Consider the following 15,689-nt stretch of genomic DNA (forward strand, 5'->3'; position numbering starts at 1 on the left):
AATTGTAAAAATACGCAAAATTTGAGCGGTGCTTGAGCAATTTAAGAACTAACCCAACCCAACCCAACTCGACTCAACTCAACTCAACTCAACTCAATCCAACCCAACCCAACCCAACCCAACCCAACCCAAATAACCCAACCCATCCCATCCCATCCCATTCCATCAACATCCAATTCGGTGTTGATGAACTCTTGGGTGTTAATGAACTTGGTTGGGTTGGGTTGCGTTGAGCTGGGTTGGGTTGGTATATCTATGGTCTGTGCGCAGCGCCTTATATTCCCCTCGCGGTGATAGAGAAACGGAACAAACCAAAACACTGCACACATTCTCCCAGAGTCGACAACCCATTTGACAGATAGTGACTGTCATTTAATTTATGCAAAAAAAAACAGCAAAAAATGTTATTCTAATGACGTTATTCTATTCATGTCCCATAGTGCGTGATAACACCCTTTTCGTGATAAAATTTAGCTTTCCGCCACTCTTAGTGAAAAATATACATCCAAATCCACCCATTTTGCAAAAAACCCGACCATTTTTCGTTAGTTTTAAAAAAAGCCGCTAAACTGCAGAATAAATCTTTATTTTTTTTATATCTAAGTGAGGTATTCTATAAATTTTGTTCCTTGTAGGCAAATGAATAAAAAACCTTCAGTCCATGCACTGGTATGTAATTGTTGACAAAAATACAATGAATGGCCTCACTATTTTTCCACATGCAAAGAGGTTAACCAAGGAGAAATTAAAGAAATTGTCAAAAACCTAGGTAAGTCTATACTTCCAACTTATCTTTATTTATTTCAAAGCTTGATTTTTTTCAAGGTAAATACAGAATTGCTTAGTACAAACATATCTATACCCAGTACAAGTTCGTCCACTTCTTTGAAGCATGGTACTTCAAACAGAGAAACTGTCAACACTTTGGTAGAAGGTGAGCCGGTGTCAAATTCCAGTAAGGGACATGATTTCAATTTTGCACCAACAGCAGAGCCGAAATTCATTTTGCTGCAAAAAGTTGGAGGATGTGAAAGAAAAAAATGCAGAAGTTAAAATTAAGTTTTTCATATGAGCATATAAAAAATAGTCATAACAAAGTTCAGTTGTATACAGGTTTGACATGTAATAAATATGTTTGTAACCTTATTAAGTTAATTAGTTTTATACATTATTTAAATTAGTAATTGTATAGTTCACATAGAATAGGCAGAAATTATATGTACATATATAAAAAATTTTATTAAGATAAGGACAAGATGTAGTAAAGCATAACACATAATATAGACACTCACGTAATATCTTTATTAAAAATTATGATTGTATGTTATGTAGCATTAGAGCCTAAAAACATTAAGGAGAATAAAGGTCGTTATTGGCAAATGACAATATTATTTTCTCTATTTCCTACATTTTTGGTGAAGGGAATAGGCTCTGCCCTAAGAAGCCAGGTTAAACCAAGAGCAAAAAAGTTTAGATCTCATGAGTGTAAGTAAAGTAAACCTTTCTATTAAAAAGGCCATCCAAGATAAAAAAAAATATACTAAAAATATTAATGTTAATTCTTTAGCGACATCTAGGGTGGATATGCTGAATCAGACTCATCAATTAATTCACTGTCGTACTGGTGAAAGTTATGGCGTATTCACCAAAGTATGCAGATAATCGCTGAATTCAAAGTAATTTCATTTGCGTTTTTATATTATGCTTCAAATTCAAAACTTATTTTTTTACCTTAAAGGCCATTCAAAACTTTTTTAATAAGTAAATATTCCACGATTTATACGTGCCACAAGATAAAGGGAAAAGAGGGTCCCATTTATTAGGGTATTGGGATAAGACAACCGGGTTTATATGTCGATTTTTTTTATTTTGAAAAGCAATTGTAATAAAATATGAAAAGAATTAACAGAAAAAGAGTTAGTAATAAAAGAAACTATTAGCAAATTGAATCGAAGCTATAGAAGCCGAGATATTAGTAAAAATGTGAGAAAAACAAAAGAAAACTGGTTTTTCCCACGGTACATTTTTTTTTTTAATAATTATTGACAAATTTTAAAGTTAGCCCTAAACTGGCAATTTTCTCTAAAAAAAAACAAGAAAAAAATTTTTTTTTTTGACAAAAATCTAAAGGGGTGTATAACCACGAAAAATTTCAAAAAAATGGTTTTTATTTTTTTATAAATAAACTATAACTCTGACAACTTTTTGTATTAAATAAAAGTTCTTCGGTATATTAAGAGGTATTCGCCTGTCAAAACGAATCGGTTTTAGCTATTATAGAATCGGAGAAAATTGGAAAAAACTATTAAACATAAATATCGAATTATCAAGAGCCCTATGGAAAAATTTAAATTTTTTATTTTTCACTCCTGTACTACTTCAAAATACCTTTAAAAAAGATTATTACCGATTTGACTCTAAAACGAACGGAAACCCTATTTCTTTGCCTTTTTCGATTTTCGAACAAAATCCGGGGTCAAAATGACAATTTTTTCAAAATATGCTCCGAATTCAAAATTTCTTTTTTCTGGTTAAAGACCATTCAAAAACTAGTAAAAAAGATTTATGACAAATTTTTCCACGATTCATACGAGTGTCACAATCTAAAGAGAAAGATCAGGTCCCATAAGAAGCAATGTATTAGGATAGGAAAAAGTGGTTTGTTTCTTGTTTTTTTTTTTTAATTTTTATTTTAAAAGGCAATTATAATAAAATTAAAAAAAATTTAAAGGAAAAAAAAGAATTAAAAAATTTATCAACTTATTGAATTGAAGCTATAAAAGCCGTGATATCAGTAATATAGTAAAATAATACAAAAAATACACCTTTTTTTTGACATCGCATCAATGTCTCTTTTTTCTAAATTGATAAACTATTAATATGAATTTATTACCAATTTAGCAACCCCCACTAAAAGAACCCTAACTAAAATAAAACTATTATTACTATTTTTTTTTCCAGATATTTATACCTTGTCCTAACCTTTATGCTGCTATTACTATTATCGTTGATTGAATATTATAGGTATTGATTATTAGATTGAATTATATATTATTATTAGATTGAATATTTGATCCCATATTATCAATCAACGCTATTATTATAAATATTATCTTTCTTGTAAATGTCCTTAAACCTTAAAACACCCTTTATAATGCGATTACTATAATTATAAATAATATTTTCCTTATGAAAGTACTAAAACCTTAAAAAATGCTGAAGATTATTATTTTTTTTTTTTTTTTTTTTTTTTTTTTTTTTGGGTCGGTGGAGAAATTTTTTATGAACACTGGTTACGCGGCGCCGCCCCCAGTAGTGTGGGACTCAGTGTCGAGTCTGTCTCGTCCTATACCCACTAAAACTCCACCGCTGGGTGGTGCCTTGTGGCTCCCTACACTGCGGTCTGCTAAGAAGCAGTCCTATTGTGTCCCATATGCTTAGTCTCACAGGTTCAATTCTGTAGCTTCAAGGAAGTCCAGGATTGTGCCCAGTGGTAGATTTCTTATACCCTCTGGTGCGGGTTTCTCTTCCCCCAGGAATGTTGCCCTGGTTTGATTAAATGCTTCACAGAAGCACAGTATGTGAAGAGTTGTTTCGTCCTCCTCATTGCATCCCCTACATAGCGAGGTAACTGATTTCCCTAGCGTATGCAGGTGTTTCCTGCTGGGTGCATGGCCTGTAAGTAGCCCTGCGACCTTTCGCAGTTGTTGTCTGGAGAGGCCCAGTATGTTCTCACCCTTCTTGAAGGGTGGGCTGCCTATAAGTTGTTTGGATTGTTCCATCTTTGGCAGCTGCTCCCAGTAGAATTTGTTCTGGTTTGTTAGCCAGTTGCCGATTTCCCTCTTCCAGGTCTTATCGCTGACATAACATGTTGGTTCAGGGCCTACCAGGCTGTTGCTGGCTCCCTGGGTTGCAAGTTGGATAGCCCTTCTTGCAGCCTTATTGTTGCCCATATTCTCTGCTAGGATTATCTCTGGCCTATTTTGCGCTTCGGCGAGGTTCCTGAGATCCTCCCAGCAGCTTTGCACAGTCCTTGACTTAGTCTCGAACTGTTGTAGTGCAAGTGTCGCAGCCTGGTCTCCTGTGAAAATTGCGAAGGTTTTGCCTCTTGGCAGCCCTTCTCTCATCAGTTGGACACAGGTTTGAATTCCTATTATGCTTGCCTGTAAATTTGTTGTTTCGAGGCCCAGGTTTAGCATAAGTTGTCTGCCCTGTTGTTCGTCCTCCACCATGCCCACAGCTACCCCGATTTTGGATCGTTTGGTTGCCGTGTGTCATACTGAGTAACCTCTTTGCCTGAGCCTGTTCGCTTCTGCGTCCAGTGGTCCCCTTTTTTCTTTGATGATAAAAGGTTTGTCTAGGTATGTGACCTTGGTTCTGTCTGTTCTTAGGGCCAGGCGCCCAAGGTCCTGTATCTTGTCATATAGGGCATTGTGCCCATCTTTCGATAGGATTGTTGCGCCATTTGACAGCAGTCTTTTCGCCCCCGTTATAGCTTCAGCCCGTACCACTAAGTGTAGCGGGCTTAGTCCTATCAGGTTCTCTAGGGCAGCAGTCGGCGTTGTTGACATCGCTCCTGTTATGCCCAGACATGCTATTCGTTGTGTTTTGTTGAGTATCTGTATTACAGTCCTCTTTTCTGCCGCATGCCACCATATAGGTGCTGCGTATGTAATGATGGGTCTAACCATTGTCGTGTACATCCAATGTACCATTTTTGGTGACAGTCCCCATGATTTACCGAACATTCTCTTGCAGTACATAAGAGTTTTCGTGGCTTTATTTGTAGCTTGGATTACATGTTTCTTGAAGCTGAGTTTTTTATCCAGGGTTATACCTAGATATTTGACCTCGTCTTCAAGTCGCAGATTTTCTCCATAAAATTTTATGTTTCTAATGGGCTCTAGTTTCCTTCTTTTGGTAAAGGAAACCAGAGTAGTTTTTGTGGGGTTTACCCTTAGTTGTTCTTCCTCACACCAGTGCTCGACAGTAGTCAGGGCTCTTTGCATTTTTTCGAATACATAAGCCTGACTACCCCCTCGTGTAAGGATGACTATATCGTCAGCATATCCTATAGCAAGGATAAGCTATAGCATATAGAATATCCTATAGCAAGGATATAGCAAGGATAAGCTGCCTCTCCAGTCGTATCAGCAAGCTGTCCGATACAAGGTTCCACAGCAGCGGTGACAGTACGCCCCCTTGCGGTGTTCCCCTGCACACTTTGGCCTTAACCGTTGTGCTGTTGAGATTTGCTGCTACTTTCCTATGATTTAGCATTTGGGTTATCCAGCCGCCAATCATGGGATGTATTCCTCGTGCTGCTATCGCACGGTTGATTGAGTCATATGATGTATTGTCGAATGCTCCCTCAATATCTAAGAAAGCTCCTAGGGCGATCTCTTTGTTGTTCAGAGATTGTTCGACCCTCTGGGTTATCTCGTGAATCGCTGATTCACATCGAAGATTAATATTACTTTTATTATAAATAATATTCTCCTTATTAATGCACTTAAACTTTAAAACACCCTGTAGATTAATATTACTATTATTATAAATATTATTTTCCTTATAAATGCCTTAAAACCTTAAAACCCCCTTAGTATGTGGCGTGCAAATTATTAGAATTTTACGTACATAAACAAATATTTATTGCCAAACACGTTAAAATTTAAATACAGTAAAAAAATGTAAAGGTGATGGCGTTACATTCTGCCGCCGAGTCGTGAACGTGAAAAGTGAAAATGTCATCGTCTTCTTTTGATCGAGCTGCTCCCCTCCGTTGTCGTGGCGGCGGTATTGCCACTGTGAGTAGGAAAAGGAAAGTAACAACATAAACGGAACATACTCCCCCCCTTGAAAGCCTTCAGGCTTTAAAATTTAAATGTCTTGGATAGGTAGTGGCACAGAACACAAATATAGGGTAGTGGAGCCAATTTAGTCACTGGGCACCTGTAGGTTCCGGCTACCGTCTTCACTGATGCTGCTCGGCTTATTCCGTCAGCCCCAGGATACAATTCTGTCACCCTTCCGGTGCGCCATTTCAGTGGCGGTAGTGCATCTTCCTTGATGATAACGAGGATGCCAGGTTTTAAGAGTTGTGGATGGTGCTGCTTCCATTTGCATCGAGTCTGAAGTTCTGTCACATATTCTTTAGTCCAACAAGACCAAAAATGTTGGAGCATTTTCTGCTGATGCTGGTATCTTGACAGTTTGTTCTCTGCGGTTCCCAACAGGTTAACTTGCGGAACAGATGTAAGCGGCTCTCCAATAAGGAAGTGCGCAGGTGTAAGGGAGTTCGGGTCATTAGGATTGTCAGAAAGGCTACACAAAGGACGGGAATTTAGACAAGCTTCTATTTGACAAAGAATTGTCATAAATTCCTCAAATGTTAAAGATGAAGCCCCGATTACCCGTTTCATATGGTATTTTACCTATTTAACAGCTGATTCCTAGAGTCCCCCGAAGTGAGGTGCACGAGGTGGAATGAAACTCCATTGTATACCCTGTATGGCGCGCGCCAAGGGATGCAAGACTGGGGGAAGCCCAGTCACTAGCGGCCAACCCTGGGGAACAAGGCGCACCCCATTGTATACAGCCTTACCCCTGCATGCAGGGCTCTGCAGGGGTGGACCACCCTTTCCCTAGCTACTCGTGGGAACATCTATGATGGACCAAGATACCCAAAATACCAAAGAAGGGGGCCAAGAGCAACCTTTGCCAGCAATGGCGGGACCTAAAGGAACCGCTGTTGAGAAGTCAACGGCGGAGCCCCAAGGAACCGCCGCTGAGAAAGCCAAAGAGGGACCTGCCGGGAGGAAACGACCGTCGGGGGCTCAAAGACGAAAAGCCAAACTGTTGGCGGCTAAGGGAAGGGAGGGGACGGGGCCCAAAGAGGCGCTGACACCCACCCAGACCAAGGCCAATACGAGCGAGACGCAAAAACGACATCGCTCGGAGGGAGAAACTCCGCCGGAGTCAAAAAGACCCAGGAAGAAGCCCAGGGGCCCAGACGGAAACCAGGGCTGTCCTATCGGGATGCTGCGGCGGGGGTTCTAAGAATGGCCATAACAGCTAAAAAATACCCCGAGGCATTCGTCTCGGAGGAGCAGGCAAACACCCTAAAGGGCTGGCTGCTCAACAAAACGCTCGCTCTGCAGAGCGGATCGCAAATTGCGCCCAAGTTTGCAGGCGTAAGACACGGTGGGGGAATCCTTCACATCACCTGTGTCGACGAGTCAACTAAAAATTGGCTCGTCGAACTGGTGCAGAAGGAAACTCCCTGGGAAGGGGCTGAACTCCAGATAACGGAGGACGGCAAACTTCCCAGACCGGTGAAGGCAATAACCTGGGTGCCGGGACCTACTGAGGAACCGAAAGCACTCCTACACAAGCTGGATGTTCAAAACAACATCAACACCAGCTTGTGTCAAGTGCTCGATATGAGGAAGGACCAGGACGACAAGGGTTGCCTGGTAACGCTCCTCATGGATGAGAAATCCTGGGCCAAAGTAAGGGAAGCGAATCAATCGCTATACCTCAACTTTGGCAGCATAAAGATCAGACTCTCGGCCAGCAGCCAAGAGAAAGAGAAGAGGGACCAGGCAACCCCTATGGAAACAGAGGGATTGCCGGGAACCTCTTCTTCCTAAAATCGCTCTCCGCAATGGGTGCGAGGCTGATACAAATAAACCTCCACCACTGCAAAGCAGCCAAAACCAAGTTTGTCGGATCACAGGTACATAAGATTCGATCTAGAATCTATGGATACAAATCCGGAGACCTACAGGAACGCCAGGAAAACGGACTGGGACCTCTTCAATGAGATACTAGGACGCGAACTGGAGAACTGTCCAACGGAGGCAAAAGACAATGTAGAGCTCGAAGTGCTGACAGAGTCAGTCACTGAGGCTATTAAAGTTGCTTTTGAAAATTCATGTCCACTAAGCAAACCACGTCAAGCAGGGAACACCTCATGGTGGAACCAAGAATTGGGCGAGCTAAGGAAGACGGTAAGAAAGCTTTTTAACAGAGCCAAAAGAACTGGCGAGTGGAATCTATACAGACAACACTTAACCAGGTACAATGATGCTATAAAAAGAGCAAAGAAAGAAGGGTGGAGGAAGCTATGCCGGGACCTAACAGAGACACCAGCATATGCTAGACTCCACAAGGCAATATCCAAAGGGCCACGACAAACCCTAGACTCTTGTCTAAAACCCGATGGAGAATATACGACAACCGAGAAAGAAACGCTTGGCTTAATGCTGAACACGCACTTTCCGGGATCGAAAATTCTCCATCAACCAGAACATACCCAGAACAGGACCCAACTCCTATCATTCCGAACAGGGGCAAAAGGGAACACTGGGAACTAGCAAAAAAGGTAGTAAACTACGAGAAGGTTAAATGGGCGATAAATTCCTTCAAACCATTTAAATCTCCCGGAATGGATGGCATAATGCCAGTCATGTTACAGCGGCGTAGCGAACTGCTGCTGCCTGCACTATGTAAAATTAATGCGGGCAAGTACATACCACGGCGCATATACCAGAGAGTTGGAGGAAAGCAAAGGTAGTATTTCTACCAAAGACGGGACGCGACTCCTATGCGAAACCTAAATCCTTCCGACCAATCTGCCTTACATCATTCCTCCTAAAAACAGAGGAAAAGCTCATAGAAAGGCATATCAGGGACAATGTATTACGGGTCAACCCTCTACATCGACACCAGTATGCCTACCAAACAGGTAAATCTTGCGAATCAGCGATTCACGAGATAACTCAGAGGGTCGAACAATCTCTGAACAACAAAGAGATCGCCCTAGGAGCTTTCTTAGACATTGAGGGAGCATTCGACAATACATCATATGACTCAATCAACCGTGCGATAGCAGCACAAGGAATACATCCCATGATTGGCGGTTGGATAACCCAAATGCTAAATCATAGGAAAGTAGCAGCAAATCTCAACAGCACAACGGTTAAGGCCAAAGTGTGCAGGGGAACACCGCAAGGGGGCGTACTGTGACCGCTGCTGTGGAACCTTGTATCGGACAGCTTGCTGACACGACTGGAGAGGCAGCTTATCCTCGCTATAGGATATGCTGACGATATATTCATCCTTACACGAGGAGGTAGTCAGGCTCATGTATTCGAAAAAATGCAAAGAGCCCTGACTACTGTCGAGCACTTGTGTGAGGAAGAACAACTAAGGGTAAATCCCACAAAAACTACTCTGGTTTCCTTTACCAAAAGAAGGAAACTAGAGCCCATTAGAAACATAAAATTTTATGGAGAAAATCTGCGACTTGAAGACGAGGTCAAATATCTAGGTATAACCCTGGATTAAAAACTCAGCTTCAAGAAGCATGTAATCTAGGCTACAAATACAGCCACGAAAACTCTTATGTACTGTAAGAGAATGTTCGGTAGATCATGGGGACTGTCACCAAAAATGGTACATTGGATGTACACGACAATGGTTAGACCCATCATTACATACGCAGCACCTATATGGTGGCATGCGGCAGAAAAGAGGACTGTAATACAGATATTCAACAAAATACAACGAATAGCATGTCTGGGCATAACAGGAGCGATGTCAACAACGCCGACTGCTGCCCTAGAGAACCTGATAGGACTAAGCCCGCTACACTTAGTGGTACGGGCTGAAGCTATATCGGAGGCGAAAAGACTGCTGTCAAATGGCGCAACAATCCTATCGAAAGATGGGCACAATGCCTTAGTTGACAAGATACAGGACCTTGGGCGTCTGGCCCTAATAACAGACAGAACCAAGGTCACATACCTAGACAAACCTTTTGTCATCAAACAGAAAAGGGGAGCACTGGACGCAGAAGCGGACAGGCTCAGGCAAAGAGGTTACTCAGTATGGCACACGGCAACCAAACCATCCAAGATCGGGGTAGCTGTGGGCATGGTGGAGGACGAACAACAGGGCAGACAACTCATGCTAAACCTGGGCCTGGAAACAACAAATTTACAGGCAAGCATAATAGGAATACAAACCTGTGTCCAACTGATGAGAGAAGGGCTGCCAAGAGGCAAAACCTTCGCAATTTTCACAGGAGACCAGGCTGCAACACTTGCACTACAACAGTTCGAGACTAAGTCAAGGACTGTGCAAAGCTGCTGGAAGGATCTCAGGAACCTCGCCGAAGCGCAAAATAGGCCAGAGATAATCCTAGCAGAGAATATGGGCAACAATAAGGCTGCAAGAAGGGCTATCCAACTTGCAACTCAGGGAGCCAGCAACAGCCTGGTAGGCCCTGAACCAACATGTTGTGTCAACGATAAGACCTGGAAGAGGGAAATCGGCAACTGGCTAACAAACCAGAACAAATTCTACTGGGAACAGCTGCCAAAGATGGAACAATCCAAACAACTTATAGGCAGCCCACCCTTCAAGAAGGGTGAGAACATACTGGGCCTCTCCAGACAACAACTGCGAAGGGTCGCGGGGCTATTTACAGGCCATGCGCCCAGCAGGAAACACCTGCATACGCTAGGGAAATCAGTTACCTCGCTATGTAGGGGATGCAATGAGGAGGACGAAACAACTCTTCACATACTGTGCTTCTGTGAAGCATTTAATCAAACCAGGGCAACATTCCTGGGGGAAGAGAAACCCTCACCAGAGGGTATAAGAAATCTACCACTGGGCACAATCCTGGACTTCCTTGAAGCTACAGAATTGAACCTGTGGGACTAAACATATGGGACACAATAGGACTGCTTCTTAGCAGACCGCAGTGTAGGGAGCCACAAGGTACCACCCAGCGGTGGAGTTTTAGTGGGTACAGGACGAAACAGACTCGACACTGAGTCCCACACCACTGGGGGCGGCGCCGCGTAACAAAGGTTCATAAAAAATTTCTCCCCCAACCTCAAAAAAAAAAAAAAAAAAAAAAAAAAAAAAAAATAAACCTTGATTACTTAAGCTTAATAGAGTGCTGTTGCTTAAGAAAGTTAACTAATTCATTACGAGCACCAACAAATGTCGTACCTTGATCGGAATATATCTGTATGCATTTACCTCTTCTCAAGATAAATCTGTATAAAGCTGCTAAAAAGTTGTCACTAGTGAGGTCGCTTACCAACTCTAAATGTAAGGCCTTGGTAGCAAAGCAGACAAATAACACTACATATGCTTTAGTAGTTTTAAAATTCCGTCCCTTACGATCTCTAAGCACAAAGGGCCCGGCGTAATCAACTCCTACTACGGCAAAAGGTCGAGAAGGTGTTATTCTCGATTTAGGTAAATTACCCATTAGGTATTGTGTAGATTTTGCCGTGAAGCGAAAACATTTTATACAATCATGGTAAACTTTCTTTACCAAGTTGCGACCATTAATGGGTCAAAAAGATTCGCGTAAAGATGCAAGCTTCAGTTGTGGCCCAGCATGAAGTAGTTTAATATGCTCGCGATGAGCATATAATCGGATGTTTCTTCTGATAGTCATAATCTGAATTTTGGATACGTCCACCAACTCAAATAAAATTCAATTCGGGATCAAAAAGAGGATTAAGAGCTAAAAGTTTTGACTTGTTTGAGATCTTCTTGCCTCCATGTAAAGCAATGAACTCTTCAGGAAATGTTTCGGCTTGCACTAAGCTGACGAGTAAGTATAAAGAATTTGTAATTTCCTGAGAAGAAAGTTCCTTACTGATAACAAAATCATTAGACTTCAAGCGATTCTTAAACCGTAGGACATAGGCAAAGATGCGAAGAAGTCGAGATAATTTAGAACATTTGTCAATTACGACCAATAAGCCATTGGCTGACAGTTTATTGACGGATATATGAACAGATGTAGTACGCACTTCAGGGGTATCAATGTGATTAAGATCTATTGGCTCGTTTGGCCATTGATCTTGTCGCAACCAAGAAGGTCCATCAAATCAAAAATTGGAGCTTAGTAAATTTATTGGTGGTATACCTCTAGTTAACAAATCGGCTGGATTATCGAAAGTTCTGATGTATCTCTAATCAGCAGGAGTAGTTAAGGACTGAATTTGGGCCACCCGATTGGCAGCAAAGGTTTTTAATAAGTGAGGAGATGAATTGATCCAAGCCAAAACAATTTTAGAGTCACACCAGTAAAATCTAGAGTTGAGTATAGATGGAATTGAAGGCAGTATAGTTTTTGATAATTCTGCTAACAATAAAGCAGCGCAGAGCTCAGGCGTGGAATTGTTACTTGTTTCAGTGGCGAAACCCTAGTCTTGGCGCAAAGCAACTTCGAACAACAGTTACCAAGTGAGTCCTTAGAACGTAAATAAATGCAAGCCCCATAACCGGGCTCAGCAGCATCAGAGAAACCATGTAACTGTAGTTGAACAGGGTTACCACATAGAGTTAGTCTAGGAATTTTAAGTCTGTTTAATTCCACAAGTTGAGATTTATAAGTCGACCAAGTTGTGAATAAATCCATGGGTATAGTTCCAAATACCTGTTACTTAATAACAGTTCCAACCGAGATCGTTAAAACAACTTTGACACGATATAAAATTTAATTTAATACCTACTTTAAGGGGAAACGGAACGGTTATGAAAAATTAATAAAGTTTTGGATTTTGCGGTGTATAAGAATGATGCTGATGCTAAAATCGACCAATACGCCAAACGCCAACGGTTCCATCTTTCGTCTACTCGTCTACATAAATCCCCAATCCGGCCAATCCCCGTTTTGAGTTTCGTGTTTCGTCGCATTATCGTATCATAGGTCGAATAAAAAAGGAATGCCAAAAGGCAGTTTCCTTCGCTATTCTGTTCTCTCTCTTTTACTATTCCCACTGTTCCGTCTGTAATCTGTTATATTCTATTACTCCGGAACAGTTGATATCTTGGAACTAGTATTTTCTTAAATTTTAAATTAATACCTGTTACAGCCGTTACTCGTTTGGAACTGTTCCAAAAGAACTGTTCCTAATATTTTGTATCATCCCTAGCAACTTGTATTTTATTCAGGAAACTTTGACGCGGCCACCGAATATAAACTAGATCTTGTTCTTTATACTGTGACGCGGCCCAATTGAGTGGCCGCCAAGGTCAAGGTTTTAACCATTTCTAATTCCTATTTATGGGGACGGCTCAGGCAGTTTGTTTATTCCGAGCTGTTACCAAATGACAGGGAATTACTAAAACAAAGAATTAGAGATGCTTGTAAATAAATTTCCATTGCAGAAATTATAAAATGTTTAGGAAAGATATTAAAAAATGTTACAATAATGGAGGTAGCCACATTAAATACATTTAAAATAGGTAAATAAAATAAAATTTCTTGTTAAATTAGACGTACTATATTTAACAACTATTAGATAAATAAATTATGCCTAATTAAAAAATTAATTGGTACACAAAACGTAAAAATCAAAGTAGCCCTATGGTTATGAAATTCTATATTCGGGCATAATTTTGCATTATAAACAACTTTTTCTTATAAACTTTTTTTGTATCTTGCCTAGAAATACTACTTTACCTACTCATAAAATTTAAAAAATGCTCGTATTAATAAATGCTCAATTAAAAAAAAATAAAAATATGCTAAATTTAATTTTTTAATCAAGCAGGGCTGGATGCCAAACGGTAAAATTTCAACTACATTTTTTTTGTCATTTTTACGTATAAATTTGTTCATCCTGGGACACATTGTATTCTTCTATGGTGCTAACTTTTTCAAACTTTTTACTTCTATGGTGGTAGATGTTGTCCACTTGCATCGCCCGGTTCAATACCACCACATAGGACTTGTGGCGGCGTAAAGTGGTTCCATGGAACTCACGTTTCGCCGCCATGTCGATGTGTCCGGTTTCCAAAGGGGAAACGGAGTAGTAAAATTAATGCATGATGGCGCCCTCACGACCAAAACTTTCCGGAGGTAAACTAGCCTCCATTCGGATGTCCGGGCGGAGGCTGATCGGGGGGTCCATCAGGCGGATTTAAAAGCTAATAAAATAAAAATCAATTTCTGCAACATCAGAGGCCTAAACACCAATATTAATGCAGTACACCAACACCTGGAATCAAATAAGCCTCACATTCTGGCATTGGCAGAAACAAAGGTGAAACCTCCAACAACAAATGTTCACCTTATTTATCCTGGATACGATCTACACACCCAATTTCGACTAAACTTTGGATTGGCAGTATTTGTCAAGAGCGATTTGAGTTGCCAGCGGGAGGAAACGCTTGAACCTGCGGACTTCGACGTTATGTGGTTCAAAATAATAGTAGACAAAATAAAGCCAGTGGAGCCACGAAATTTATCTGCTGTATCTACAGACCACCAAGCGATACCCAATATAGGCGGCTCTTTTTGAACCTGGTTGATTGCATTAACCAACTGCAAATTGACTACCCAAGCGCAGAAATCATCGTCATGGGTATTTTAACGTTCACAATATCAACTGGCTGCGCTTTTGCAACAAGAACGACGATGAAGGACGAGAAGCTGAGCTATTTGCCACCATATGCGGGCTTACGCAGCTTGTGGAGGAACCTACCAGAATCCCCGATCGAGACGGCGAGTTCGCGAGTCTCCTAGATCTGGTCTTGGCTTCAGACCCTGACTCGTATACTGTATCAGTACAGGCCCCCTTAGGAATATCGGACCACAAATTGATAACAAACAGTCTCTTGCCAGTTGGATGTTAAAACGCAGGATCCTCCGATGCCGCGGAAGGTATGGCACTATAAATCAGCAGAGTGGAACCATCTTCGGGAATTTTATCGCTCATTCCCTTGGAAAGAAGTATGCTTTAGAACCAATAACATCTCAGAATGTGCAATCCAAATTACAGAGACGATCTTGGCAGGAATGGAAGCTTATATCCCTTTTTCTACTAAATGCAGATCAAACAACAAGCAATGGTTCAAACTGAATTGCAAAAAGGCAGTAAACACTAAAAACGCAGCATATCGCAAATGGCGTCAACATCCTTCCACCGAAAATTGGAGGAACTTTTTAACCTCCAGAAATAGCTGCAAGCGAATTATTGATGAATGCAAAGAGAGTCATAACAACAGGATCAAAAAAAAATTGCGAAACTGCCCAAATGGAACAAGATCTTTCTGGTCGGTATCGAAAGCCGTTAGTCAAGGATTTGCTAAGTCGGCCTTGCCACCCCTAGCAGCAGATGATGGTTCTATCGCGGTAACAGCAAGGGAAAAAGCCAACTTACTGGATAAACTCTTCGCGTCCAATTCTACTCTGCACTCGCAAGGCAAAACACCGCCATATTTGCCAAAAGTGAATTCATCGATGGGAGAAATTTCGTTTCCCCAACGAATTATAAATAAAATTCTTAAAAGCGTAGACACCAACAAAGCTTCTGGACGCGATGGAATTCCAGCCCTAGTACTAAAACGTTGTGCAGATGAATTGACTCCTCCCTTATGTAGACTGTTCACGGCATCGTATAAACAGGGCTCACAAGTCAAATAAAATATGTATTATGTTGGGCTTTAGTTGTTACTATTTCTTAAGTATTTTAATAATGACTTGAGACATCTAATTCGATTTCTTTGGCGCAAATTTGTTTGTTTCAATGTTCGAAAATTAATTTTTGGTTTTTTATTTTTTTTCCATAATTTAGCAAATAACTTCAGCTTTTGAAACGGTAGAATCATCAGTGTTTAGGTCCCCAGGATATCATTTTGATTTT

At 40.9% G+C, this 15,689-nt stretch overlaps 1 protein-coding gene across 8 annotated transcripts in view; it reads left to right on the forward strand.

Moving 5' to 3' along the window:
• Positions 1–15,689, forward strand: part of LOC126735849 (uncharacterized) — a 56,677-nt gene that overhangs the window by 21,255 nt on the left and 19,733 nt on the right. For 4 of the 8 annotated variants that reach the window (XR_007660521.1, XR_007660519.1, XR_007660522.1 and 1 more), the window contains 2 exons: positions 636–769; positions 826–1,311. The exons of 2 other annotated variants lie outside the window; for them this stretch is intronic. The gene's annotated coding sequence lies outside the window, so the exon portion shown is untranslated. Of the gene's footprint in view, positions 1–635; positions 770–825; positions 1,312–15,689 lie in introns of those variants that run through there. 2 more of the 8 variants (XR_007660523.1, XR_007660524.1) reach the window with 2 other exon arrangements.

The sequence above is a fragment of the Anthonomus grandis genome, chromosome 5, assembly GCF_022605725.1.
Source record: "Anthonomus grandis grandis chromosome 5, icAntGran1.3, whole genome shotgun sequence".
In the NCBI taxonomy this organism is placed as follows: Eukaryota; Metazoa; Arthropoda; class Insecta; order Coleoptera; family Curculionidae; genus Anthonomus; species Anthonomus grandis.